Source organism: Phoenix dactylifera, chromosome 1, assembly GCF_009389715.1.
Source record: "Phoenix dactylifera cultivar Barhee BC4 chromosome 1, palm_55x_up_171113_PBpolish2nd_filt_p, whole genome shotgun sequence".
NCBI classification, from domain to species: Eukaryota; Viridiplantae; Streptophyta; class Magnoliopsida; order Arecales; family Arecaceae; genus Phoenix; species Phoenix dactylifera.
The window spans coordinates 8,956,278-8,979,462 of record NC_052392.1 but is presented as its reverse complement, the minus strand read 5'-3'; the positions used below and the strand labels follow the sequence as shown (position 1 = coordinate 8,979,462).

The 23,185-nt window shown below is 43.1% G+C and overlaps 1 long non-coding RNA gene across 4 annotated transcripts; it reads left to right on the top strand.

Annotated features, from left to right (window-relative positions):
- Positions 1–1,101: 1,101 nt before the first annotated feature.
- On the top strand, positions 1,102–9,332 carry LOC113463479. 4 transcript variants are annotated; one of them, XR_005511583.1, is made up of 3 exons: positions 1,102–2,905; positions 3,145–3,203; positions 9,125–9,332. It is a non-coding gene; the product is annotated as an uncharacterized LOC113463479 (long non-coding RNA). The 4 variants fall into 4 exon arrangements; XR_005511572.1 differs by having other exon boundaries at positions 2,980–3,203; XR_003387761.2 differs by lacking the exon at positions 9,125–9,332 and adding an exon at positions 4,649–6,061 and having other exon boundaries at positions 2,980–3,203.
- Positions 9,333–23,185: the final 13,853 nt, after the last annotated feature.

Sequence of the window (23,185 nt, the reverse complement as noted above, 5' to 3'; positions counted from 1 at the left end):
CAGTCGAGTCGACTCGAGTGGACAAAATTCAAAATTGGATCCACGGACTTCTGTGGATGAGCCGACTCCAAAATTGCCAGGTCAGCTCCAGAAGTTGGCGAGTCGACTCCGGGTCAAGACGAGTCGACTCCCAGTCGTGACGGCAACTTTAATTCAAATTTGGAACAGTTGCCGAGTCGACTCCGGAAAAGCTTGAGTCGACTCCCGCTACAGCCGAGTCGACTCCTGATCGCGCGAGTCGACTCCAACCCACCAATGGTCATATTGTCAGGCTGCGCAGAGTGTGCAGGACGGACAGAAAAAGCAGTGTAACGGCTAGTTTCCGTGGGGGTTGGCTTAAATAGCCACAGAAGACTGTAGCAAGGAAGAGAACAACTATTCCACTCCAAGCATTCAAGCTTTCAAGCTCTGCAACGTGCTCTTCAACGAAAAAGGGGAAGATCAGCATTTACTGCAACCAACTACATCTTTCCAGCAATTAAAGCCTCCTCCTCCTGCATTCAAGTCGACTACTCATTCGAGAGGAGATCGGAGTTCAAGAAGCCATTCCTCTACTTCAGCTTAAAAGCGTTTGAGGGCTTCTAAACTCCTCTTTTGATTATATTGTTTTACATCTGCTTTTGAGAAGCTTATTTTCCTTTCTTTCTATAACTTGTATTTACTTGGTTCAATCGGGGGACTGAATCAAGGGGACTAAGGTTGGTTGGTGAGCCAAGTTAAAAACCAACGTGTGTAAGGGTTTGATTGTGAGCCCGGAAAAACAATCGGGGTTGGTTCTAGTCGGTGAGCCTGGGAAAACCGACCGAGTTCGTTGTGAGCTCGTAAAACAACAAGTTTGGTTGTGAGCTTGCAAAACAACCGGCTGTAATCCAAGGGGGTTATAGTGAAATTCCCAAGTGAGACTTGGGGAGTGGACGTAGGAGCAAGGGTTAGCTCCGAACCACTATAAAACCTTGTGTTTGTGATTGATTGGCTCTTTTCTTCTTACTCTCACATCACTCACAGCACTTAGGATTAATTAAATAACTTGCAATAGTTTTTAATTAATCATCCATAACGTTTTAAATATCTAAGTTAATTTTAAAACCCAATTCACCCCCCCTCTTGGGTTGTCTATCTGGGCAACAGGATCACTGGAAAGCTGCAAAGAAGGTGATGAGATACTTGCAAGGAACAAAGATTTACATTCTTACATATAGAAAGTCAGATAGCCTTGAAGTGATTGGCTATTCGGATTCAGACTTTGCTGGATGTGTGGATAGTAGAAAGTCAACGTTTGGCTATTTGTTCCTATTAGCTGGAGAAGCAATCTCATAGAAAAGTGCCAAACAGACAAGCACTGCTTCGTCCACCATGGAAGCAGAATTTGTGGCATGCTTTGACGCCACGGTTCATAGTTTGTGGCTGTATAACTTCATCTCGGGACTTGGGATGTCGACTCTATTGCCAGGCCGTTGAGAATCTTTTATGACAATACTGCAGCCGTCCATTTCTCAAAAAACGACAAATATTCTAATGGTGCCAAGCACATTGAGCTTAAATATTTTGTTGTCAATGAGGAAGTTCAGAAACAAAATGTGTCTATAGAAAATATGAGGACAGAGCTCATGATTGTCGATCCTTTGATAAAAGGTTTACAACCAAAGACTTTTAAAGAGCATGTTGAAAGAATGGGTCTTAGTTGTAATCCATGATATTAATTGAGGATTGTATTATGTTTATTTCTTTGGCACTTAGATATAATTGATTATGTTTCTGATTTTCCTGTTCTTCAAATATATGTACATGTATGGGTTTGAATGTATGATTACAGGAATTGTCTCTGACAAAGACATAATGTTTGACCATTAAAGATACTTCTCATTTATGGACTGTGGTTAAATAATTTACTAGTGTTGTAGTACTTGGAAGGAACTATGTCATTATGTTGATGTGGAACCGCCTTGACTCGTATTAGTAAGTTGTTTAATTATGGTATTATGATGACCCAACTTACTGTGGATTAGAATGATGCGCGCCTAATGTTTATATCATTCTAACCAAAGTATGGTCATATGGGCCAAGTGGGAGAATGTTGGGTTTTGACCCACATGACCACAACGTGGTCAGTTACGAGATGATTACCGTAACTGTCTCCTAGAGAAGTGGAAGCATAATATCCTTGATGGTAGGATATTCGAAGGGGTCTCACCCTCTGCCCATAACGTGAACACAAAATCGGTCTCCATCACCGAGTGTTTGAACAGGGGTCAAGAGGGAGAAAGAAAAGAAGCGTTGATCGTTCAGCAAATCCATGGATCCAGGTATGCAACCCTTCATGGTTCTATTTATGATCCTATTTCCAGATGATTTAACAACTGGAGATTTTCCATTTTATTCCTCTAAGAATGTTTGCAGGTATAAACATATCTTCTCTGCTCTATGTATGCTAATTGTGTGAAACAGTCTGTTTCTTATACTATTTGTGGTCGTTGATCATCTCATTTTTTTTGCAGTTGCATTCTTGGACATCATTATTATGTTCTGGCTTGCAGAACAATCTTATAATGATAGGTTCATCTTTTTGCTGCAGTATTTAGTTCAATATTCTGCTCACATGTTTCTTGGTGACTGAAATTTTTACTGCTTACCATATGGAGCTACTCTATTGCAGTTTTCTTTTTATTTTATAGTTTACACACTTTGGGTTATGAATTTACTATTATATACCACAAGAGACCGTTTCTGATTTGTCTCTTTTTGCTATAAATGTTTATTGTCAAGTGATTTCAAAATGCAGTTGCATTTGCTAAAAGTCATCGGATCATTGAGATAGGAAGTTGTCATTGATTTGCAGCTTATATTTATGGACAAATTTCATAGAAGTGTTGCAATGGATGGAGGTTCTAGGTGGGAGGTGAATGCTGTAAGTTCTTTTTTTTTTTTTTTTACAATGATCATGCTTTAACTCTGATCGGATGTTTTTATCTTTGAAAAAAGGTACTATGCATCTGTTGGAAGAATCTCACTTCTGTATTATGTATTGATACTTTGGGAAGAAATATGATACATCAAGTTGGTAGAATCTTATCTTAGAAACTAATGTAAACTACTTAGTACAATTATCAACATTGATAACAAGTTGTATCTTTTGTTTTTTTAAAGCAAAATGACCATTCATCTATGTAACGTGGCTGCCTATACTCTCCTATGATCTGTCAAAGGTCAGTTGTATTTTATTATATGTCCTTTATCACATTGAAACTTTTTAATTTGTCTAGCCACTGAAATTAATATTGATTCCCCCAATACGTTGGGCCATCTGTAGTTCCCTCTAAATCCTGCTTTCTCCATGGGGGGCCAATATGTTTGGTATAATTATGTTTCTGAATTAGTGATCTGCACGAACCATGATTTGTTTTTCATCTACTTTGTATATTATTTTTTTTTAAACTCTATGAGTGCCAATCTTCCGTAGAAAGCCTTCTACCAACATGTATTTAAATCTTATTGAGGTTTTGGGTTTGCATGTTAATTGAGGAATTGTGTACACTTCTTTCTTTAGTTACTCATCGTGCAATAACACAGCCTTCTAATTGGTATTGGATGTGACCTAACAATTTATGGTCTACAATGGGTTAACAACTAGTGCAACAAACTTGGTCAATTAAACCTGACTCATTATTTTTAGGAGTTAAAGGACAATTATATGATGATTGGCCATATGTACTTTGAGATAAAGATGCTTTTGCTTAGACACTTGCCAAGTGAAAAATATGGAAATGTAAATAGCACCACTTTTTGAAATATAATGTTGGTTCAGCTGTTTTCTGGAGTAAAATGTTGCTATAGATGACACATGATAACTGATAAGAAGAGTGCATCTTGATATGACCATGAAAATTCCTTCAAAAAGAGGCCTGTTGGGGTTTAGATGGTCTCTAAGAAAGAGAATCAAGAATTAGAGAATGTTTGACATGCACAGAAAAATGACAATTATAGTCTGTGATAATATCTTACGTTTAGATGTGATCAGCGAACCAGTTGAGGCGGTATGTGGGAACATGGCATAGACAATTTTAGACAGCGATTCCTCATAGCTGTGGCAATGGAGCTTGTGGCTGAAGGACAGTCAAAACATTGCACCTATCAGATTCTATTTCTGATCTTGCATTCACAGGATGTGATGAAGAACAACTGGTGCAGCTCATGCATTTGGCGGGTGTGCTGAAGGATAACTGGTGCAGTGCAAGCATCCTACTCCAAATGGAAAATATGGTTGAATTTAGTAGCACAAGTAATCCTTTATTGGAGGGAGAGCTTGATTGACTTCTACTGGTGGGGCAGGTTAAGAGAATGCTATATTGGTGAAGATGTTTTAACAGGGGTATAATAGGTGAAAAAAATGTTTGGGTCTTAAAATTAGCAGTTGACTTTATCCTGAAGTAGATATAAGAGGACCCTTTCTATGGCTATGGAGTTTTTGTACTGTGGCAATTCTATAATATGGTATCTCAGAAAGCTTCCAGCGAATTAATCAAAAGGATAGAGAAGGCTAATTGTTGATAGTTGATGATTCTCCTTTCAGTATTTGACAAAAAAATTATTTCAAATTTAAGTAGTGGGTCGACACTATGATTGTTGAATATATTTGTCTATTGTTTGACAGGTCTTGGTAAAATAGGGCTGGAATTTCCTTCATTTCATGAAGTTGGTGAAGTTCTATAAAATTTCTGAGGTGTACTTATAAATGCATGTTGAATTGACTTACTAAGCGTGAGAACTAGGAGCGGTAGCAACCACTGACTACTTGGGCCAGGCCTTGCAGCCAGAAAATGGGACGTCAAATGGGACTGCATGACTGATATTCAATTTCTGTGAGAAGAAGGGGGGCTACTTGAGGGCTTCAACTTTCCTCTCTTGGTCTGCTACAACTTTTCTGGCTATTGAAGAATATTTTCTGAGGTTTAAATGGTTATGAGTAATATTCGGTACTTTTGTTTTTGAACCATATTGATGATACTGAGAAAAAAGCATAAGCATTTTTACATGAATACTCACCTATTTATCAGTTTGAAAATTAAAATGTGCATAGCCCTTAAGTTGGAAGAAAGACTCACTTTCAAGCCCAATCTAATATAGAAGCATTCAAAAATGTATCAAGCATCATTTGGGTGTCCAAGGGATTAAAATACAGAACATGCAAGTTTAGACTGACCTTTATTTTCAATTGTAAATGAGTAGATATTTACTGAGCTTGCACTTTAACAAAATTTAAGATAAGATCCATTTTGAAAACAAACTTGGATGTTAGCATGGATGAATTTGTGAACCATAGCAATGCATTTCTTTGTTCCACCTTGCCATCTTAACTAGTGAACAATGTCCTGTCACATTTGCTCCTAAATTTTAAATCTACATCTGATGTCAACATTTCTAACAATATTTTGATAGCAAAGTAGTATATGGCAGAACCCTTGGTTTCCCCCCGACCTTTTCAAAGCAATATGCAGTGCCTTTGTGCTGCCGTTCCTTTCTTGCAACCGTTCATATACTGCAATTATAGTTATTCTCGATAGCTTCTTAAATCAGTATGTTATTGGACTTGACATGGATTGCAATTAGTTGACTACTGACAACAAATTAATTCCACATGACAGTTGCTGCAGATGTCTGGTGCATATATGCAAGTGCTCAGTTTGCATGTCTTTTTATGACGATAAGAAACAATTTGCAAATTATACTATCTTGTCATTTGCATTTTTTTTTGTTTGAGATTAAATGTATGTTGTGTTTTTGACAAGGAATCAAGGTACGCCGAACCGATACCGGTCGGCGTACCATTGGGGACTGGTACCGGTTGGAACCAGTACCGAACCGGCCAACTATGGAAGGAAAAAAAAAACTGATGCATGCGCATCTGCGTTAAAGCCATATAGTGGCATTAAATGGCCCATGCGGGCTTTGCTCGGGGAATCACGCGCGGCGCAGTTCCTAGCGCATGGAATCGCGCGCAGGCGCGCTGCCTCGCGCGCGGACACTCTCTTTTTTTTTCTTCTCTTCTTCTTCCCAAACGTTCTCTCCTTCCTTCTCCTTTCTTCCCCTCTCTCCTCCTCTTTTCTCCCCTCTTTCCCCCCTTCTCTCGCGAGCAAGGAAAAAAAACCGCGAGCAAGAGTGGTGATCCTCGTTGGGGTGCTCAGGAAGGGGTCGGCTCGAGACCCGGTGCGAACCGGTACTCTTCTTCTCTTCTTCTTCTTCTCCTCTTTCTCTTCTTCTTCCTCTTCTTCTTTCTCTTTTTTTCTCTTCTTCCTCTTCTTCTTCCCTACCTGTGCGAACCATTTTCAAAGACTGTACTGTACCGGTCCCGGACGGTACCATTACGGTACAGGCTGAACTGGCCGGTACGGGCCAATTTAGCAGACCTTTCAAGGAATGAAGTGTCTCAAAATTTTCGAGACACGTGCAAGGCATGCAGTTATGACATAAGAATGCATGCCTTTAAAAGTTACGATGTAGTTGTTTGTGGCATAGTCATAGAGATTAATGTAATTCACATTTTGCATGAGTTTGGAATTCTCTGCTTTATAGATCATTTAACATGAAAAAGCCTGCCAAATTTTGCTATAGCCAAGTGATAATTTGGATTTATCTGATCATGAAGGTCAAGATCTCATGTGTTGTGTGCTATTCATGAATTTGGAGACATTGGAGGAAATTTTAGAATGTAGTTGTGGAGAATTACTTTCATGCAGTTTTTGGCATGTTGATGCCCCTAGGGTACGCAATAGTAGTTTGTTTATCAAGACTCTTTCAAAGGTTAAAGATAGTAGTCATGTAACCTATGTCGTGATTACCAAGTATGTCTATCATATGTTATGTACCATACCTTATCAGTACCTTATTGATATGGCACCAAGATTTGGTTCGGTATATGAGTCGAACCGGTCCATATTGGTCCGAACCCAGCGGAATTGCCCAGTAACGTTCAAAATTGGGGTGCGTCTGTACTGTAACGACCCATACTTCTCAGTTTCGGAATGGTACCGATAAAAGGTGAGAAAAAGAAGGGCACAAGTTGTCTCGATACGGGTTGCATACCATAGCGTATCAATCGTACATTACCAAATTGGTATGGTACCCGATATTGAAATTCCGAACCTTGTCAACTACTATCTTAGGTACATATTATCGGTCTTATGTATCAAATTTTAATTCATTTGGACTTAATGCCTAGTAGAGATTTTCTTGATTCAATAATTCCATCCAAAAGTTTGGAGCCTCTTTTTACTATAGTGATTCCAATTATCCTTTTTAGTGGGATTCATGTTCAATACCATCTCAGTTGTTCTAGATGATAGCATCAATTCCTTTTAGTGCTTCATGCAAATTTGTGTGCAAGCTGGTAATGATATGTAACCTTCTCTATAGAAAAAATTGTCTGTAGTTCTGCACATATATGCCATCATCTTTGATAGAGGGTTCCCTTTACCTACAAAAGGCTGAGGATGCAGCCACCATCCACTCTTAGCAAGTCTTAAGTCCATTTTGTATGATCTTGGGCTTTTCAGTTAGTGAGGATTGTAATGCTGGCCTTATTTTTCTGTTGTTTAAATAAATTTCAGTTATATTTACTTGTGTTTTTCTTCATAGTTCATGTGATTTTTTCCCCCTTTTGGATGGTCTTGCCACTGGTAAAAGGCTAACCCCTTGATTGGTTTCATTTATCAATTTCTGCTTGTGAGAATTAGGATCCAACTGTGTACTTGGTTCATTGGTTATTCCAAGAAAACTACAAAGATCTAGATGCATGCATTTACTCTCCATGCCAAATATGCAAGAAACCAAAAACTCCTTGAAGTCATAACCTCCATGTTTGATGAGTAACTATATAGAAAAGCATTTCAATTTAATAGCATCTAGTCTAGTTGGAACTAGCTGAGACAAGGTTTGATGACTAGTACTGGGTCGTACTAGCTTGCTACCCAGTTTAGTACTGTATAGACCTGAGGCATACTGGAATTTGGAGGGAGGGAGGGAGAAGGAGAGGAAGGAAGGGAGGGGGGTATGTCTGACCTATCTGCAATCTCCAGGCCATGATACCCATCGTTGGCTGTAGGAGCAGCAGTATGGTAGCGAGAAAGAGAGAGATGTGGCAGCCTGATGAGAGAGAAGAGAAAGAGAGGCGGTGATCCATAGTTGTCGTTGTCGAGGACGGCGGCGGAATCCTAAACATAGTGAGGGTAATTGTGTGAGAGGAGGAATTGCAAGAGGGGAAAGGAGGGTTATAAAAGGTTGAACCTGGTTCGGTTCTAGAACAGTCCGAAACCATAATGGTTCAGCCCTGTTTAGGCTGATTTTGACCTGGGACCGAATCAGATGGACAAGCTGTCCCATTTGCTGACTGATCCAATTTGGCATGCCCTGAACAGTCCCCGGTTTAGCAGATCTGAGCTGATATTTGTAAATTATCTAAATATGATTAGTGAGAATATTAGAAATTAGACCCTAAGATGGAAGTATGTATTAGATCCATGCACATGCATGATCGCTTAATGTATGCATTTTATATGCTAGAAGTCCAATATCTTACATATGATTATATTTAGAACATAAATGCAACTCTGATGTAGATCAATGGTGATGAAACCAGTGGATTGTTGATAGATAGAAGCAATATTACATCAACAATTTTATAAATGTATTTTTTGGCACGGCCACAATCAACATTCTGTGTGGGATTCCATCAAAAGCATAAAGGTCATGTTGTGCAAGTAATTCCAAATTTATGTTCTCTTTTAACTTCATAGCTAATGAACGATCAGGATTAGCTGTTAATTTCCTTATAGATAATGAATTCACTATTTTCGATAAAAAGGGGGAAGTGCATTCTTACAGTCAAACCACCTTGTAGAATGTGTTTATATTTTAAGTGGAGCTAGATGGTAGAGCAAGATTAAGATAATTCAAGACAAATCTTTCCATTCAAAAATGCATGTCAGCAAACTATATAGCTGGTTAGGTCAAGTGGTATGGACTTTTTCATAACAGCTACTTCTTTGAAATTTGAGTTGCATTTCTTTTACTGTATATTCATTAGTTTTCCAGAGTCTGTTGCATTTATGAGGTGCTGGATTTGTTCTTGCAGCATGGTGGTTTGTTTCCTTCTGGTTGGTTTTAGGTGCACTTCTCTAATGTAAATGGGGAATGAAACCAAAGATGAAGGATCATTCCTTGCACAGTGTATTTGTCTTGCATTGTTGATGCTCTTCCAATGTGCTGCATTGTAATACACTTAAATTTTCAACAAAGTCTTCCTAATCTTGAGGTGCATTTTTCATTGCCAAGGAAAAGAAGTATCTTTTCCAGCTCTGATGTCACGTACTATATTTTAGCAAAAATTCTGCTTTCCAGCACTCATGGTGTGAAAATCCCATAATTGTTAGCTAGAAATAGAATTTGCCAAGTGATGCTCATGTAGCCTAACCTTTGCTTTGATGCATGGTAGTTGCAACTAGATGCTACATTCTTTCTTGATGATGTACTTCCTGAGGATGCTATTTTGATTCTCATATTATGCGTAGCGTCCCGTGAGATAATTCAAGATCAATGGAAAATTTGTGTGTGACATATAAAGCAGATTTGCGAGTTTTCTTTTTCTAATGGAATTCATGGAACTTCCAAGCACATATTAATTTATATATAATATAAGTTCCCTAACTAAATAAATCCATAAAACTCCTTACATCCTTTTATCTCAAGCATAATATATCTAGACCTTAGTTATCTGTTGTTTCTCAAGAAATGATTTTGCTGTCTCAGTTTGATTAATCAAGCACTTTTTGTGGATGCAAATGTCATTGCCATTAAAATCCCGTTTAAGTATTCCTTTTCTGCTTTCTTATACCTATTGCATTTTCCCGTTGGACAAAATATTATATGGGAGCAAATAAAGTAACTTGTTTCTCCTGTACCCTTAATGGTTGCTTACATCTTCAGAACAAGTGCCCCCAGCATTTTGAGGCCCTAGAACATTAAGGTGTTCTTATCTAATCATGACCCTGAGAGCCTTGTAATCATTGCTTAAAACTTAGTACTATCTGCATCTATCAATTATATCTTATTACGGCATTTTTTTTCCTTATCATTTGGTGATATGAAATATCATATCTGATACGAAATATCAAAAAGATGGCATGGGATTTTAAGAAAAGAAAAGGAGCAGCAAGAATAAAATAATAAGAACTTGCAGAAAATGACAAATAATGGATGCCCCAAAACGTTTTAAATCAAGAAGAGGCTTAGAAACTTACAACGCTTGAGGCCGGTGGCCTGCGTCCTTTGTTATTTCCAAAGGTACCATGCCAGTGTGCACATGTTGACCTAGTATATTACTTCAAGATCAAAAAGCGTGGCATCTTCTTGCGTGTGTTACATATTTTTGAAGGTTTAATATAATTTTGCAAACAGATGGTTGGCACCACTTTTCCTAAGGGCTTACTGTTGAAGTATTTCTCCAAAAACAATGGTAGAGATGGAGATCATGATCCAAGATAATCATTATTTTGCATAATAGAATATGCAAGGCTTAAGCATGACTTACGGGTGATTATTCCATGGGGCATTTCCTCTGTAGCGTAAAATATGTTTGACTTTCTACATAATCTAGAAAAATGAAAATGCAATATTATTATGAGCACCGTAAAGGAGTTGAATTGCAAAAACAAATGGCATGCATTTCTCAAGAGTGTGCAAAGTTGCAACAAATCATGAAAATTTTTTCATAGACATAACATGAACATTGAGAATTGTACAAACTCAAATGGAAGTGTAATTTTGAGAGAGTACTTAATGCTCTACATCATGCTAGCTATGCTGAAATATCCACTAAAATCTAACAAGCATTCGCAACATGCAAGTAATGCATGCTAGAATATGTTGCAATATCCAATGATAGGATTAGCCATCAAGCAATCATACGAAGTCACAAAGAAACAAGTTAGGGAATGTATCTTGCACCATGACAATGATACTAGAAAATTTTTCCTTGTATCATGCATGGTCTACTTGAGATGGTGGGGTGATTCTGTCTTCTCTTTGCTAACTCTTTCATTGTAATGGGAGGATTTATGGGCTATGTTTTGTTGAGTGCAAAGAGGGATTTAGATCTGTATTAACTATTATGGACCCTTCCATCGTAAGTCCAGGTTCTAGTAGGTTCCCTGTCTCCTTCCATATACAACTAGAAATAGTGTGCTTGATTGGAAAATCTTTTAGAAAGGTTTAAGTTTTTATTAAAACAAAGTTCTAAGGAGAGCTTAACTAATGATAATTTAGGTTGCATTAGGAAACAAGCGAACTACAATGATATTTGATTTGATTGTCACAAGGTCAACATTAGATAGCCATTGTACTTGGTCAGCTCTATCGCATTGTTCAAAATGGTTGAATGCCGATTTATTGCCACTTATGGCTTTACAATTTCTTTAGAAGAAAGATGGACAAAGTCTATCAATCAAATTTCCACTGAAATTATGAAATATAATGAATGTGAGATTTGAACCCAGCCTCCTATGTCATTAGGATTAAAAGAAAGATGAGAAGAGCCCATGTAATTTCATTGAGATTATCAAATATAGGGAAGTTGAGAATTGAATCTAGATCTTGCATGCCATCGCATTCATCGTTAGAAAAAAAACACACTCACTCATCGCGTGGAGTCGTCAAATGTGGCCATGTCGTCTTCTTCTTCCTTTTATTTATTTATTTATTTGGTACAAGTGGCCATGTCTTCTTTTAGACTCTGGTGACCCTCATGAGTTCTGCAGTCGTGGCCCCTCCTTGAAACCTGGCGTTGGATTCTGTCTTTTCCCCAAAAATCAAGGACTACTACACTTCCTGACAGAGGATTAAAAAAAATATTCCAGCTCCCTAGGATCTCGTTATGATAAAAAAAAAATTCTGGCACTTTTAAACCAAATCCCATGCCTCTCCATCATATATCTTGTTGGGCAAGGAAAGTGAAAAATTGAAGTAAATGGCAATCGAAGTCACCTGGCCGACCATTAAAAATACATTCAACAAGAAAAGGGGAAACACCTACCTGTTGTACCTTCCCATATGTCTCACTCATCCTCGCTGCGCACGTTTCTTTGATTTTTCTTCCGTCTTGATATTTATATTGTTTCTTTGATTTTTCTTGCAGCATTATATCGTGCAAGCAAACTTATATGCTCATACCTTACGAAGGAAAAGAATAATATTCTGCTTATTTTAAGTGGTGGTTCATTGGTTGAAAGGGAAACTAGTTAGCATTCTTAACTTTTTATAAATAAACTTTATGCAATAGATCCCATGCTCCACCGTTTAGTCATCGTTCAATCTGGTTTCTGGTTTATTTGCAGTAGAAATTGTAGTTTTTGATCATTTAATTTTTGCTCGAACATTAGTTTTCTTTCCCCATATCTTTATGCTTGCATGTTCGAAAATGATGTTCTAAAGATTGTCCAAGATATATAAATGTCGGAAGTATGCCGATTGGTTGTGTTGTGGTTCAAATTTGGCCCGAGGGTGACCACACCAGGGGGGAGTTGAGAGAGCTGCTAGTTGGAGCGGAAAAAGGGGAACCATCTCCTGCGAGACGACGTACCTGCACAAAGCCTCACCGTTGGTTCCTGTGAGGGCCCTCCGATGCTCAAGTTAGAGTGAATCTTTATTGGTCCAAAAAAGTCCTCATAGTGTTACCTGATGGGACTATTTATAGTCCTCGTAGATGTGTTCAAATGGCGGAGGTATGACCCGTCCTCATCATGGGAGGAGATGGTTTTAGACATATGGCGTGCAGCTAGATCTTGCTTGAGACACATGGCGTAGGCCACTCATGCAAACGGTAAGGCGTTGATAGGTGTGATGGAGTATGGCTGGAGCAGCATGACATTGTCCTTGACTATCGTTGGCCAGCAAGCAAAGCATGGCGCAGTGACGTTGTAATGTACGGCCACGTAGGCGGGTGTGGGCACACACATAGATACGGTTGTGGGTGAGGCCGAACTCGATGAGAGGTCGCATCATATATTCGGCGAGGTCGGCTTGACAGGTGTTGAGGTCGGCCTAGCTTCTTCGATTACGAGGTTTGCTCGGTAGGGCACCCCGAGCTCGAAAGTTGGGGTGCGTTATTGGATAGGGTGCTCCGAACTTGGCTGGGGCGTATCGTCGAATATTAAGGGCGTTCTGAGCTCGGGTTGGGGTATGTTGGCGAATATAAAGGGCACCCTAAGCTCGGGTCGGGGCATGTCGGCGAATATAAGGGGCGCCCCGAGCTCGGTTGAGGCGCATCGGCGAATATAAAGGCGTCTCGAACTTGGCCAGGGTGCATTGGCGAATATTAGGGGTGCCCCAAGCTCGGTCAGAATGCGTCGGCGAATATAAGGGCGCCCCAAGCTCAGTTGGAACGCGTCGACGAATAAAAGGGGGGCCCCCCGAGTTAGGTCGGGGCGTATCGGCGCATAGTCCTGTGGTCGAAGGAGCTCTTGGGCTCACAGCTGACATAGCAGGGCGTTCCGAGCTCGGGTCCGGGACATCAGTATAAGCATCAGAAAAGGTCGCCACAGGTCGTAGTAGTGGAGAGGTCCAGCCGAGGTCAACTGAACCTTCGGCGGAGTCCGAGATCGGGCTAGTTCTGAGCAGGACTGAGGTCTTGCCTGGTCGGTGTTGTGGTCTGCTCGACCAGGATGGGATGATCCTTGCTCTGAGCAGGACGATCCATTTTGCCCCCCATCATTTGCTCCCCGACTTCCAAGGTCGAGTTGCTTTTCGGCTCAAATGAAGGAAATAGTTGAATTGTTGGTTGTCCTGCATCATGGCTACGTGCTAATGAAGATGTGCGCCTTGGGCAGGAGACATGGTGTGTTATTGGGGCTGATGGCTTCGAGCCGGGCTCGGGTGGCTCAGGTTGCTACGAACGTCACTCCAAGTAGAAACGGCTGTGGGAGCTTTTTAATGTGCCACGTGCGCGCTTTTTTCCGAGGCATTGCTGGATGGAACGCGAAAGGGCCAATCAATAATGCCCCGTCCCCCAAAACGCCTCGTTTGATGGAACACGAGGGGCCAGTTATTAATGTCCCGTTCTCCGAAGCGCCCTCTACAATGGTCAGCTTTTAGTGCTGCGATCCGGAAAGATTTGTTGAGGTCCCTTCTGGGCCTACCAGGCGGTGAGATTCGGCTTGCTTGATCGCTTAGGTTAGCCGATTAGAGCTATTGTAGTAGGCTATATAAGGCCTAGAAGGGACCCTAGGATCCTTATTTGACCCCTCTTGCCCCTACTCCTCTTCTTCCTGGCCGTCGTTGCAGTGGTGTTCGAACTTCTCCTTGGGTGTTTTTGGAGCTTCCCTGCGACCTTTGCGACTAGCCTTGCTCTCGATTCCCGGCGATTATTCTTCAGTGAACTCTTGGATAGGTATTCTATCCCTTTTCGGTCGCTCGGAGAATTTCTTGTCTTTTTTCCCTCTTTTTTGATTTTGGGTCCAAGGCAATGAGGTCGCCAAGGACCTTGATGCTCGGTACAGGTTCATCCCGAGCCCAGGCTTCTTCAGATGTGGAGGAGGTTGAGCTTGAGGTGAACCAAGGTCCGTACGGGACCAGCTGGAGCATTAGTGTAGAGGAGCTGAGCCTGGTTCGGGCTCGGTTCTTCTTCCCTCTTGAGTTCGTCCTTGAGCTTCCGGAGCCTAGGGTTCGAGCCACCGATCCACCTAGAGGTCGGATCGAGGTATATATAAAAACACTCCGAGCATGGCTGAGGTTCCCTCTATACGGGTTTGTGAACGAGCTTTTGATGGCTTACTATCTCGTCCCCGTATAGCTTGCTCCGAACTCGTGGAGAATGATAATCGACTTCCTCTCTCTCTGCCTTGCACATGGTCTGCCCCTCCTGATGAGCGTCTTTCGGAGTTACTTTATATTAAAAGGCAACCCCACAGACAAAAGATGGTGAAACTTCTCTTTCCGGGAAGGCCGCAAGCTCTTTCAGGATGTTCCTTCCTCCATTCATGGATGGAAGGATAAATTCTTTTTTGTTTCCTCCGAGTGGTCGTGGGGGTTTAACCCGACCTGGAGCTTCTTGTGAGCCGCGGTGAATAACAAGCTCTCCAAGTTATCACAGTCCGAGCATAGCGTTCTAGACAGGTTGCTCGGGCTAAAAGAAACTCCATGGCTTCTTGGCTTGCTCAGCGAGGAGGCTTTATTGAATGTCGGCATGAGCTTAGCCCGTCTCGAGGGTAAGGGCGGTGTAGCTACTTCTCTTTTCCTTTTTCCATGCTGGATTCTAACTAAGTTTTTTATTGCTAGAAATTGCAAGGATGGTCTTCGATGTCGAGACTTTGATGGTTAGATACAGGAAGAGGGTGGCTGCCTTGGACGAAGCTCGGTCCGAGAGAAAGCCGAAGAGGGCCAGAGCTGCCTCTAGCTCTGGGATTGAGCGGGGTGAGCTCGCTCAGATTGATGCTTCCGACCCTGCTTGGGCTGGGCTCAAGTAGGTCCCCTCAGTGGAGGTCAAGGTGCCCCCATCGGCGGCAAGAGGGGGCCCTTCTGAACAAGTGGCGGCCGTGTTTGTCGGCCGAACTCGGAAGGCTCACGAGGCCACCCGACTACACGAATCAGGTCTTGAGTCGGAGAGCGGGCTGGAGATCCCAACTTCTTCCAAGGTTCCGACCTCCGCTGGGGCCATGACTCCTCTCGAGGCGCCAACCTCAGCCGGGGCCTTGGCTCCTCTTGAGGTCCCCTCTTTAGAAAGGGTTGACTCTGCTCCCTCCGAGCCCAGAAGGAGGCAGTTTCAGCTTGAGTGTCGTGTGTTTGAGGATGACATGGCTCTCGAGTCCGGCGACGTCGCTCACGAGCTCATGTGTTGTGCCATACTTTCACACGATCGTGCTCGAATGGAGGAGCAGGACCTTGACAACTTCGCCGGTTAAGCTTATTCAGCCAGCATCATGGTGAGTAACGTAGCCCTCCCACTTCTCATTCATTTTCTTCGTAAGTGCTTGACCTTGGCTGACATTTTATCTTTTATGCTAGTCCCTCCACATAGTCGACATCCTAGTGTCTGGCATGCTTAGCTACCGGAGGCAGATGAGGGTACTCCAGTCGAGGATGGAGCACGCCATGCTTCAGAGACAGGAGGCCAAGGCTCGGGCAATAACTACCATGCAGCGGTGGCAAGAGGCCGAAGAATGGGCAGCGGCTGCTGTAATAGTGGCGCAAGGCCGAGCAGAGGGCAGCGACAGCATGAGGCGGAGAAGAGGGCGGTGGCTGCCGAGCAGCGGAAGGCCAAGAAGAAAGCAAGGGCGGCCGAAGCTTTGATTATGGATGGACTCGCTCGAATTCGAGACATGGAGGCTGAGCACGCTCGGGCTTGTTCGTCCGCTGAAGGCTGTATCTCCGAGCTTAAAGCTGCACTGGACGGCCAGTGGGACGAAGCCGAGGCCCTGAGGCTAAGGGCTGAACGACTCGAAGGGCTCATGGGGAAGTCCGCCCGGGAGGCTGTCGAGAATTTCCATCAATCCAAGGAGTTCCTTGACGAGCTGGCGGAGGAGGCTACCAGTGCTATGATCCAGGGCTTTAAGAACTATCATGATCAAGCCCAACGGCTCTGCCCTGGAATTGACCTCAGCGGCCTTTAACCATATATGGGCGAAGCTGCCGGAGTGGAGGACGGGGATGCTGCAGAGTTCACTACTGAAGTTGGGCTGAAGATCATCCTCGAGGTCGCTATTGGGACTGAGTCGGAAGCCGTTCCTGAGGCCGGCATTGAAACCGCTCTTGAGACTGCTGTCGAGGCTGAAGCTACTCTGAGGTCGATGCTGAGGTTATCCAAGTCGATTGAGCTTTTGCAAAGCCGCTCAGGCCTTTTGAATTCAGCCTGACCTCAAGGTCGGCTCCTCTTGTACTCGACCCTTGGCCCTTTTAATATCAATGAAGTACATTTTCTTTTTAAGGCTTCACATTTTGAAGTCTGACGAAGTATTTGAACTCGTCCCACTTGATACTTTGTGTTGGGCTTTTGTGTTTGGTTAACTAGGGTCCAAGCTGTATAGCTTAAGCGCTAGCTTAGCCTACACATAGTAGGACCCTTGTGTGAAGTTTTCGCCAAGTCTCTGCGCTCAACATTTACTTCTAACTTAAAGATGACCTTGCAAAGCCAGTGAAGAGCTCACTTATTCCGGAGCCCGTCCACTGGTGCGCTTTAGGCATCCAAGTCAAGCATCAGGTCTGCTTCGGACCTTTTGCGAGAACTGAACTCGGGGTCTTCTTTTTGCATTATAGTGTGCGAGGGGACTTTTTAGGCAGGAGATTGTCGTAAGCTTTAGCACCTTTCTGCCTTATAGATCTCTATGGACTTCAACTGGGGCGCTTGATTTAAGCTTGGGTCGCCCTCAGATTTTTTTCAAGATCGAGGTCGGGAGAGCTTTTTTGGCTTGTGGTCAGTTTTGCAGGGCGATCTTGGAGGATAAGGGTACCTACAGTCGAACGAGCTCGTAGCTCTTCATTCGATACTACAGGGCACCTTGAGCCCGGCTCGAGGGGTGACATTGGAGAGTAAGAGAAACCAACTTGAGGATAGAGACAAGCTCGAGAGTACTAGCTCGAGGACAGAAGCGAACTCGAGGGTAGAAACTAGTTCGAGGATAAAAGCGGACCCGATGGTAGAAACCAGCTCGAGGATAGAAGCGGACACGAGGGGAGAACCAGCTCGAGGATAGAAGCAGACCCGAGGGTAAAGACCAACTCGAGGGTAGAAACGTGCTCGAGGGTAGAAACCAGCTCGAGAATAGAGACCAGTTCGAGGGTAAAGATCAGCTCGAGGGTAGAAGCGTGTTCGAGGGTATAAACCAGCTCGAGGATAGAGACGCCCCCACTCAGATCAGGGTTTTTCGACTCTACAAGACACCCCCGCTTAGATCAGGGCGTCTGTGGTCGATGAGGATAGAAGCGGATTCGAGGATAGAAACCAACTCGAGGGTAGAAGCGTGCTCGAGGGTAGAAACCAGCTCGAGGATAGAGATCAACTCGAGGGTAGAAGCATGTTCGAGGCTAGAAACCAGCTCGAGGATAGAGACGCCCCTACTCAGATTAGGATGCCTCTTCGACTCTTCCTGATTCTACAGGATGCCCCCGCTTAGATCAGGACGCCTGTGGTTGATGAGGATAGAAGCATACTTGAGGGTAGAAACCAGTTCGAGGGTAAAGACTAGCTCGAGGGTAGAAACCAGCTTGAGGATAGAGACCAGCTCGAGGGTAAAGATCAACTCGAGGGTAGAAGCGTGCTCGAGGGTAGAAATCAGTTCGAGGATAGAGACGCCCCCACTCAGATCAAGGCGCCTCTTCGGCTCTTCCTGACTTTACAGGACGCCCCCGCTCAGATTAGGGCGCCTGGGGTCGATGAGGATAGAAGCGGACTCGAGGGTAGAAACTAGCTCGAGGGTAGAAGTGTGCTCGAGAGTAGAAACCAGTATGTGGATAGAGACCAGCTCGAGGGTAAATACCAGCTCGAGCGTAGAAGCGTGCTCGAGGGTAGAAACCAGCTCGAGGATAGAGACACCCCCACTCAGATTAGGGTGCCTCTTCGGCTCTTGCTGACTCTACAGGATGCCTCTCACTCAATTCAAGGCACCTGTGGTTGATGAGGATAGAAGCGAACTCGAGGAAAAAATCAGCCCGAGGATAGAAACCAGCTCGAGGATAAAAACCAACTCGAGGGTAAAGACCAACTCGAGGATAAAACCGGACTCGAGGATAGAAACCAGCTCGAGGATAGAAGCGGATTCGAGGGTAGAAACTAGCTTGAGGATAAAAGCGGACCCGAGGGTAGAAACCAGCTCGAGGGTAGAAGCATGCTCCAGGATAGAAACCAGCTCGAGGATAGAGACCAGCTCGAGGGTAAAGACTAGCTCGAGGGTAGAAGCGTGCTCGAGGGTAGAAACCAGCTCGAGGATAGAGACGCCCCCAATCAGATCAGGGCGCCTCTTCGGCTCTTCTTGACTCTACAGGACGCCCCCGCTCAAATTATGGCGCCTGTGGTCGATGGACAACTTTCACAGGGCACCCCAAACTTGGCCAGGGTGCGTCGCCGTATATTTCTGCAGTCATGGGAGCCCTTTGGCTTGCGATCGACACAACGAAGGGCGTCCCGAGCCGAGCTCGAGAGGCGACTTTGTAGATTTGGATTCTGGAGTTACGAAGCATTTTAGCTCCCGGTCGATGCTGCAGGGCATTCCGAGCCGAGCTCGATGGGCGACTTTGTAGATTTGGATCCTGCAGTCGCGGAGCATTTTAGCTCGCAGTCGACATTGCAGGGCGCCCTGAGCCGAGCTCGAAGCACGACTTTGTAGATTTGGATCCTGCAGTCGCGAAGCATTTTGGCTCGCGGTCGACACTGCAGGGCAGCCTGAGCCAAGTTCGAAGGGCGACTTTGTAGATTTGTCTTTACATATATAACTCGTGTCACGGAGACAACCGGGGCATGTCGAGTCCATTAAGGCATTTCAAAGACGCTTCAAAGAAGTCTCAGAGGATAATTTTATTGATGACACATTCTAGGATTTAAAAACCTTAACCTGGATGGGCTAAAGTTTCATCCGAGGGTAGTAGCTTTAAGTCTCGAGTCAGGGAGCCATTAGCATGTGGGATAAATGGCTATGGCATTGAAGGTGCCCGCGATGGGACGGTTGTCGCTCTGCCCCTCACGCGGCTTCGGGATCTGTCCTTCGGGCTCCCTTCTGTCAGCTTGACCATGGACAAACTGACCTAACAAACCTCGGCAGATAAGTGCCTCGATCTCATCACGGAGCTGGTAGCAGTCCTCCATGTCATGACTATGATCTCTATGGAAGCGACAATACTTATCCGAGCGCTTCCGTGACCCTGATGGTCGCATCTTTGATGGGAGTTGGAGGTAGCCGCGACCCTTGATTTCCATGAGGATCCTTGTCCGGGTAGATGTGAGGGGAGCGTACTTCCCAAACCTTTGGAGGGGAGCATATTCTCGGGCTTCTGGAGGGAAGACATCAGATAAACTGTGCTTCTAGGCCGAGGAGGATCTCTCTTGCGCCAGAGGGATTTGCTTCTTGATCGACTGCGCTCCTTATGGCGTTCCGCGACTTGGTCCTAGAGAGTTTGGATTTGTCGCTCTATTTTCTCGACTTTGTTGTTGAGCTCGGCGACAAATAAAGTTCCTACTTGCTGGAGGCCTTGAATAGCCGTGGTAAGTGTTTGGACTTGCTTGGCGAGCAGGTAAAACTGCTCTGGCTGGACCTGAAGGGTTTCGTCCGCCGGCGTAGGCGCTGTAGGGGATGGACTTTAAATAGAGTTGCTGGGTGTTAGTACCCCGCTACTCGAGGCATTTGAAGCTCCGTGGCTCCTTGACCTCATGATCACGACTCAGATCCTTTCTTTAGCGCCAAATGTTATGGTTCAAATTTGGCCCAAGGTTGACCACACCGGGGGAAGTCGGAGAAACGGGAGCCACCTCCTGCACGACGGTATACCGCACAAAGCCTCACTGGTAGTTCCGGTGAGGGCCCTCTAACGCTCAAGTTAGAGTGGATATTTGTTGGTCTAAAAAAGTCCTCATAGTGTTACCTGATGGGGCTATTTATAGTCCTCGTAGAGGTGTCCAATTGGTGGAGGTATGACCCGTCCTCATCATGAGAGGATATGAGTTTTAGACATATGGCACGCAGCTAGAGCTTGCTTGAGGCACATGGTGTAGGCCATTCCTGCAAATGGTAAGGCGTTGATAGGTGTAATGGGGTATGGTTGGAGCAGTATGAGGTTGTCCTTGACTATCGTTGGCCAGCAAGCAAAGCACAGCGCGGTAACGTTGTAATGTACGACCACGTAGGCGAGCGTGGGCACGCACGTGGATGCGGTCGTGGGTGAGGCCGAACTCGATGAGAGGTCGCATCATATATTCGGTGAGGTCGATTTGACGGGTGCTGAGGTCGGCCTAGCTTCTTCGATTTCGAGGATTACTCGGTAGGGCGCCCCAAGCTCGAGGTCGGGGCGCGTTGTTGGATGGGATGCCTCGAACTTGGCCGAAGCGTATCGTCAAATATTAAGGGCGCTTCGAGCTCAGATCAGGGTACGTCGGCAAATATAAAGGTGCCCCGAGCTCGGCTAGGGCGCATTAGCGAATATAAGGGGCGCCCCGAGCTCAGTCAGGGTGCGTTGGCGAATATAAAGGCGCCCAGAGCTCGGTCAGAACGCATCGGCGAATACAAGAAGGGCACCTCGAGCTAGGTCGGGGTGCGTCGGCATATAGTCCTGTGGTTGAAGGAGCTCTTGGAGTAGGGCATTCCGAGCTCGGGCCCGGGACGTTATTATAAGCATCAGAAGAGGTTGCCGCAGGTCGTAACAGTGCAGAGGTTCGGCCGAGGTCAACTGAACCTTCGGCAGAGTCCGAGATCAGATTGGTTTTGAGCAGGACCGTGGTCCTACCTGGTCGGTGTTGTAGTCTGCCCAGCCGAGATAGGATGATCCCTTGCTCTGAGCAGGACGATCCATTTTACCCTCCATCATGTTGGTTAGAAGGGAGCTTCTGAAAGTGCCCTTATGAATATGAACTAGGTCTCTTATTACTGCTTGTCTCGGCTTAGATGAGATTGATGTTCTTGGTTTTGCCTTTTTCAGGAGATTCTAGATCCCCATTGTCCCACAAATACATATACATGTACATAAATACACACACACACAGATATATGTATGCATGTATATATATGTGTGTGTATATATAATATATATATGCTATTTAATCAAATTATTATAAATGGAATAATGCTTTGAGCAATAAGAAAATAATATAGCACCATATTCGCTCACTTTTGGTCGATATATGAATAAAGAGAGAGTTAGGCAAGAATTTTTTTTGATAAAATGATCATTCCAAAAATATCCATGATAGATCTTTCAAAATTAAGATATGCACTGTTGATCATGATATATATTTTAAAAATACCTGAAGACTAAAAATCATCTATTTTGGAGATCTTTTTTATGCATTAAGCTAGAAGAAAATGAATAGCATAAATGTAACTAATAAATAAAAATATGTCATAGGCTATAAAATTTACAAATCTAAACCATTAATCTTGATCTAAATATTGATTTTGGATGCTTATATACTACAGATAAAACCAAAATACGATATCATATTGTTAATTACATTCATTTTTTATTCATTTAATATACAGAAAAATAACCTTAAAAATATATTATTTTTTATTTCTAGATATTTTATATAATATAAATCTTAATTAATAGTGCAGATTTTAATTTTAAAGATTCATTACTAATTTTCATTAGAAAGCATTTAAGGTCAAATGCTCTCATCAGCATTCCAATGTTATTTTTTTTTATATACATCTAATTGGGTTTTGCATGGATAATGTGATAACATATTGACTACGAACTATTTTTCTAGCGATGATAAAACAAGTCGCGTGCAATACCCGGTGGACAAGAGAAAAATATCTGAAGAGTATTCCCAGCAACCAGGATTTCTAGTTATATAATAGAGTAAAAACTGGTGCCTAATATATAAAAAGAATGCAATCAATGGCTATTCTCCATTTTGGATATAGAAAAGTATTACTAAATTATGATGACATGTCAACTAGAATAATTGCTATAATGATAGCCAGTTCTCACCGGAGATCTCAAGGAGGAAACATCCGTATGAAATTCCTTAGCTTTAATTTAATTATATAGAATATTCTTAGCTTTAATTTTCGTTGATGGTTCAATATTACAGCATTTGAATCTTATATAATCTGGTTGCATTTTATTTTTTTTATTTAAAAATAAAATAATAATATAAATACAAAATTTTAGAAAGATTTCAGTTTGCCACTTCCGCGATTTGAGGTATGGCACTTGTATCAAAACTTACGATTGAGAAATATAACAGGATTCACCTTTGAATGATCTAAGTCCATCTTAGAGATACTACAGATCGATGAATAAAAAATGGCTCTATTATGATTCACAAGTTTGTAAAACTTGACCCATATATTTTTTTCACTAGATATAGGAATGACATCAGATCAATTCAGGCACAAATTAGATCGTAGCGTATCAACTTCAAACCCTTGATATATTTATTAAATAGATAAAAAATTTAAATTTAAATTTGATTATTTTATTAAATAAATAATTTAAT